This window comes from Hemicordylus capensis, chromosome 6 (assembly GCF_027244095.1).
Source record: "Hemicordylus capensis ecotype Gifberg chromosome 6, rHemCap1.1.pri, whole genome shotgun sequence".
Classification (NCBI taxonomy): domain Eukaryota; kingdom Metazoa; phylum Chordata; class Lepidosauria; order Squamata; family Cordylidae; genus Hemicordylus; species Hemicordylus capensis.
The window spans coordinates 144,858,468-144,864,879 of record NC_069662.1 but is presented as its reverse complement, the minus strand read 5'-3'; positions in this window follow the sequence as shown (position 1 = coordinate 144,864,879).

The following is a 6,412-nucleotide window of genomic DNA, read 5'->3' as shown; positions in this document are numbered from 1 at the left end:
ACGTACTGGAAATATTTACCACCAGGTTGGTCTATCTATCCAGCAAGTTCTACTTGATTGCGGACTAAAGTTGCATCTAGCTGGATAGCGTGGGAAGAAAACTGCACGCCACCGATCCTCCGTTGTTCGCATCTGTTAATTAGAGGTCTGCTTCTTTCTGAACATGGACGTTCCGCGACATATTATGGCTAATAGCCATTGGTCCCGCTATCGACCATGAATTTGTCGGGCCAATGATATTATTATTATTTAGTATTACTACTAATATATATCGTGCTAGTGAAAGATGATCTTCTGCAGATTACAAAAAGGGCTAGAGAAGTAGGGGTATGCACCGATCCGTTCTCCAAAGTTTGGTTTGAATGCGAACCGGACTGCAGGTTTGTGAACTGGTTTGGTCAAACTGACCATCTGGTCAGGTCCATTTGATGGACCAACTGGAACTGGTTTGAAGTGGTTTGCCCATAGCGAGTAATGAAGAACCTGAACCAGGCCAGCTCAATTTTGCTCCCCCCCCCGTCATTGTTTTTGGACTATAATTGCCATAATCCCAAGCCACAGTGGCCAATAACCAGGGATTATGGGAGTTGTAGGCCAACATCTGCAGGAGGGTTGAAATTGAGCAGGCCTGAAACCATCCTATTATTCCCCATGGCTAGTTCCTAGGGACACCAAAGAGGGTTAGGCAGTAGGTCATGATGGGTACTACCTATCACCCAACACACAAAGCAATTGGGCAATCAGGCGATTTTAAAATATTTTTTTTCTGGGTCAGTAGGTCAACCCCTAACACTACTAGGGTTAGGGTTGACCTGATTGCTTGATTAAGAGCCGTCAGGTCAGTGTCAGCTCTTAGCAACCACATAGATTCTCTCCAGGATGATCTGTCTTCAACTTGGCCTTTAACGTCTCTCAGTGGTGTTGTCATAATCGAGTCTATCCACCTTGCTGCTGGTCATCCTCTTTCCTTCAACTTTTCCCAGCATTATGGACTTCTCAAGGGAGCTGGGTCTTCACATAATGTGTCCAAAGTATGATAGTTTGAGCCTTGTCATTTGTGCCTCAAGTGGAAATTCTGGATTGATTTGTTCTATGATCCATTTGTTTGTTTTCCTGGCTGTCCATGGTATCCTCAAAAATATCGAGTACCAAAGTTCAAAAGCGTCAATACTTTTTCTGTCCTGCTTCTTCAAAGTTCAGCTTTCGCGTGCATAGAGTGTCACAGTAAAAACCTTTGTATGAAGAATTCTAATCTTTGTAGGTATAGACATGTTGTAGTATCTAAATATCCTTTCCAAGGCCTTCATTGCAGCCTTGTAGGTTGACCTACTGACCTAGAAAAAATCCAAACATTTATTAAAAATTGCCTGATTGCCCGATTGCTTTGTGGGTTGGGTGGTAGGTAGCACACATCATGCTCTACCACCCAACCCACTTTGGTGTCCCCAGGAGCTACCCATGTGGAATAATTGTGTGGTTTGAGTTCACCATTATTCCCTAAGGCTGAAACGGCGCACTGCCACACAAGTATTGAAACATAGTGCAAAGGGGGAATCATCTCAATCTCCCTCCCAGCACAGAACACACAGTGCATTTCAAAAACAGTCCAAACAAGAGTCACTGGCCCAGAATCCACTGTCAGCCACAGTGCCAGGTGCCTGTGCTACATCATTGGCACAAGTTGCTTTCTCACACATTGACACACAGTTATGATGACTCCATTGCAATGACAGCATGCACCCTTAGCAAGCACAGCCATAAGTTCAACTAAATTCAACTTAAGTTCAATGTAAGCCACATTTTGACTGAGTACACCTTGCAATGCAAAATGCAGAGCAAACCAGAGCACTGAGTGAAGCACAAATTAGTCTAAAGGACAGACATGGAGTTCATCTCACAGCAATCACCAAAAAAATTACACACAGTAGAAAGTGCTGATCTGCCACTGTCCATTTCTTGCCACAACATCATCTTACAAAGAGACCAAACCTCAACAACTCAAGGAAGGCAGGGAGGCTACTCAAGCTCTGCCTTTGTTCATCTGAGATCCAGCACAACCAGACAGTAACTTAAAGCAACAAGCACACAGGCAACTGCTGAAAATAGGAAGAAAACAACAACCCACAAACTTCCTTGAGAAGAATTCTTTCTTCTCTTCATGTCTGGATAATAAGCCAAGCCATGGCCTCAGACTGGCTGGGCCTTGGCTGACAGACTGCCTGGCTGACACATGTCAGGGCACCAGTCCACCTCATCACGGGCCATGGTTGGGGGGATGCGTGCGTGTCTGTGCTGCTAGGGGGGAAAGTTGACAGTAACACACAAAATCAAACCTCCTGTCTGCTCCACCATGGCCTCCGATTGGTGCTGGGCCCCAGGGCACCAATCCATCATCATCCCGGGCCATGGTGGTGGGTGTCTGCATGTGTCAGCAAAACTAACGGGCAGATTGTGAGACATCTGGTTTGGGGGTTGGCCAGGGTGGGGCTAGCTGACAGTGGTGTCACACTTTTGGTGACCATGAGTCACGCACTGCCCATGTCCAGCTCAGGATAGCCCAACTGGGGGAGGCTGGCCTTCAGGAAGAGCAGCTGCCCCCCCAAGCCAGCATCCAAGTGTGAGTGATGGGGTGTCACCACATCCCCAGCCATGAAGAACACCCTCTTGCTCTGGATGCTGGTTGGCAAGCATGAGAAGAACCGTCTGGCAAAAGCTGCCAAGTCCGGCCGGACTTGGGGAAGCATTGCCCTAAACTGGACCAATTCCATCTCTGGGTTTGCCACTGGCTCCTGCAGGTACTGCAGAACAGACTGCTCTGCAGTGCTGCGGGGCTCCTCCCATACCCCTGGCAAAACACCAAGGTACCCGCTTGAACCACTGGGTGGGACGCCCAGGCAGAACTGCTGGCTGTGTTGGTGCTGCCAGGGACACCAAACTGCTGCTGGCCTGGGAAGTGGCAGTGACACTGCTGCTGGGGGTGGAATCCACACTAGAAGTAGGCACTCCAGCACCCTCCTCCTGGTTCAGACCCAGCCTCCTCTCCTCAGCCTGCCTAATGACTTGAACCAGGAGGTCCCTCCACCTGGGCAGCTCATCAGAGGTGACAGGGTTTCCCTTGATCGTTGAGTCAAATAGGCAGGCCCAAACATGCTCTGCCAATTTACCCAAGGTGTTGCTATGCAGATCTACTCCACCACTCCAGTCCTCAGCCAACCTGCCAGGGTGTGTGCTTCCCTAGTGGTCAGCGAGGTATGGAGCTCATCCATCGTCTCCTCCAGGTGGAGTGGTAGGCAAAGCCTGACTTATTGCTTTCTCAGTTGGAGTGTCAAGACAACCTCAGAAATGAGTTTTCAGTCTGCGTTGGACAAGTCGCACACTCCCGAGCCACGCTTCCTTGCCAAGGTGCAGATGGCTGCCTCTTGCTCCACAAGAGAAAGATGGAGTTCCACAGGATCAAAACATCCTGAGGAATCTGGTATTAAGGCAGGTGGAGCTCCCTCTCACGCTCCCTCTCCCTGAGCATCCACCTAGCCTTTTCATTCCAGTGGAAGTGGGCTGCTATCTTCCAGCACTTATCGACAAGAGCAGCCATGGCAAGAGCAGGGCCTTCAAGGGGAAAGCCTTGACGTTGCCTGGCTTTAGCCTCCTTAAGGCCAAATGCATCTGTGACAGCCAGGTGCAGAGGGTGTGCCATGCAACAGATGGACACAAACTGCAGCCGGCGGGCTGCCCTCAACATGTTGGCACCATTGCTGGTGACCAGGAACCTTTGGAAAAGGTCTGGTTTTCCGGACAGCCGTTCCTCCACCTGGCGTTTAATGACTGCTGACAGTTCATCTGCTGTGTGGTCAGTGTCCATCTGTTCCACATACAGAACAACCCTCCTGATCTTTGCTGCATGGGATGGGCTGGCCAGGCCACCAGCAGCAGATGTCCCCTCCTTCTCCTGCCCCTACCAGTGTGCCTTGAGGGACAGGGAAAGAAGTGTGCACCCCACTCTGTCTGCTTCATAGATTCATAGTGAAGGGCATGCTGTTGTCAGCATGCACTCCAGAAGCCCTGACACAAACTCATGCCTTGTACAGGAAGGGCACCACCTGCCTGCTGAAGGTAGTGTGTGAGGGGATGTTTTAGTAGGGTGCAAGCTGTCAGAGCAGCTGAGATAAGCCAGAGTTCTCCACCACCCGGAATGGCTGGTTGTCCAGAGCCATCATCTCTCCAATGGTCCAGGTGATAAGATGAGTCTGCTCTTGGTCCCAGTAGGCACAGCAGGCACAGCAAGGCAGTCAGCTCTCTTCCTCCAGTACCAAAATTAGACTGAAGCCAGGCACTTAAAGTCTGCATGGGCTTTAAATATGCTTTGAAACTCCCTCCTTTTTGCTCCCCCTCATTCCACACCCCCCAGCCAATGGGGCCAGAGTTGCCATGACATCACTTGATTTGGAATGATAACAAACCAACCAGTGGAAAAGAGATAGCAAGCCAATTGGAAGGCAGTGGCATAAAACCAATCAGCAAGGGTGAGAAACAAATAAACAAGCAGTCAAAATGGCAGCTGCCATAGCCACTTGAACCTTCGAACCAGTTCGCATCAAACTGGGTTCAATTTGGTTCAATCATGAAACAATGGCATTTCTTGAGGGCCAGTCCAGTTCTCAATCGAGCCAGATAATTCGTGGCAGACTGGTTTATTTTGAACCATTCATGCACACCACTATAGAAACGTGTGGAAATACAAATACAAACGAACAGCCAGAATACTATCAGGCAGGCAACCCTTTGAACTGAAAACCCTCCAACACCACTTCCAAGAGATCCCTATATGAGACCAAGACAACTTTATATACAATGCCGACCAAAACCTCCAGGGTTCCGAAAACCTTTTGTTGAAAAATGGTATATATTCTTAATCAATCAATCATCTCAGTAACCCTGGCAGCCACCGAGTAAGAATCTTGTACAGTATTTTATCTTAAGCAAGTGGTCATCATCTTTTGTGGCGATGAATCCATATGCTAGTAAACATGTCCTAGTTTGATAATTGGGCAACACGACAGTTGTTAGCACTGAACTGTGGCATTGACTCCGACAATGAACCCAATGCTGCAATGATCCTAAAGCATCCATACTCAGAAGTTCTGTTGAACTCAGTGATAACTTATTTCTGAGTAAATGTCATGATCTTTGCAACTGAATCACCCAAAAAGATTTCTGGCAGAAGAACAAGAACAAGAACAACAGAAGAACAAGAACAAGCAGAAGAACAAGAGCAACAGAAGTTGCCCCCCCCCCACACACACACATTTTATAACCAATGACCACTAAATAGAATGTTTTGTTCCACTATAAATAAGCAGACTTTCTAATGCAGCGATATTATACCAATAAAAATGATGGATGTAATAGCAGATGATTCTGGGGGGAATAATACAGATGCAATTCTACTGAGCTCAACTTGGAAGTAACAGGAATGAGTGTTTTCCACAGAAGTTGGGGCTCCTGTATTTCAAAGGGCACCTTCACACAACTGCTGACAAGTCAGTAAGCCAGCAACATATCAGGTTAATGTCTGGAACCAGCTGCGTGTGCTCCTGGCCGACATGATATCTGAACCTGCTCAAGTCCAGTTCCCATGCTAGAGTCCGGAGATTCACTCCACATTCTCCCAGGATTCTCCGCCTAACTTCAAATGTGGGTGACAAGAGGGAGGAGAATCTTGGGACTCTGGCACAGGAAGAGGGCTTGGTTGGATTCAGACATGGTGCGTGCTGCCTCTTCCAGACATTTACCTAACATGTTCCTGGCCTATTGACTTGCTGGCGATCATATGAAGCTGCCCATAGAGTAAATATGTAAAAGAGTGACAACTCAGGCTCCTACCTTTACTGAACTTGATTTGCTTGCAAACTAAGTGCCCCCATTTTGTAAATACTACCACGTTTCATAAAAGATAGAACACCAACACAATGTGTTTGTAAGGTTTAAGATATATGTTTTGAATTATTATTCTAGCAAGGGTTAATTCTATAGTTGGTAATTCACGAGGAGGTGTGAGCGGGAAGTCAATATTTGTTAATGTGATGTGAATGTTAAGATATTGTTAAAATCAATAAAAATTTAAACAACAACAAAAAAAGAATACCAACACAATGTGCTCTTTCTGGGTTTGTTTGTTTGTTTTGAAATAGGGCTTCCTGCTTCCCTCCAGCCCCATTCAAAAACTGTGCCTGCCTCCAGATGCTTCTGATTAGTGGTCATGTAAATCAATCATAGCTGAGCATTTCCTTACTGGCTGAGGCTCATGAAAGACCTGCAACTCCACCAGGAGGATTAGTACATGTTGTGACAACAAAAAGCAGGTTATTGGCTAGGAGGCTTTTTAATATTTAAATTGGGGAGGAAATTCTTATGT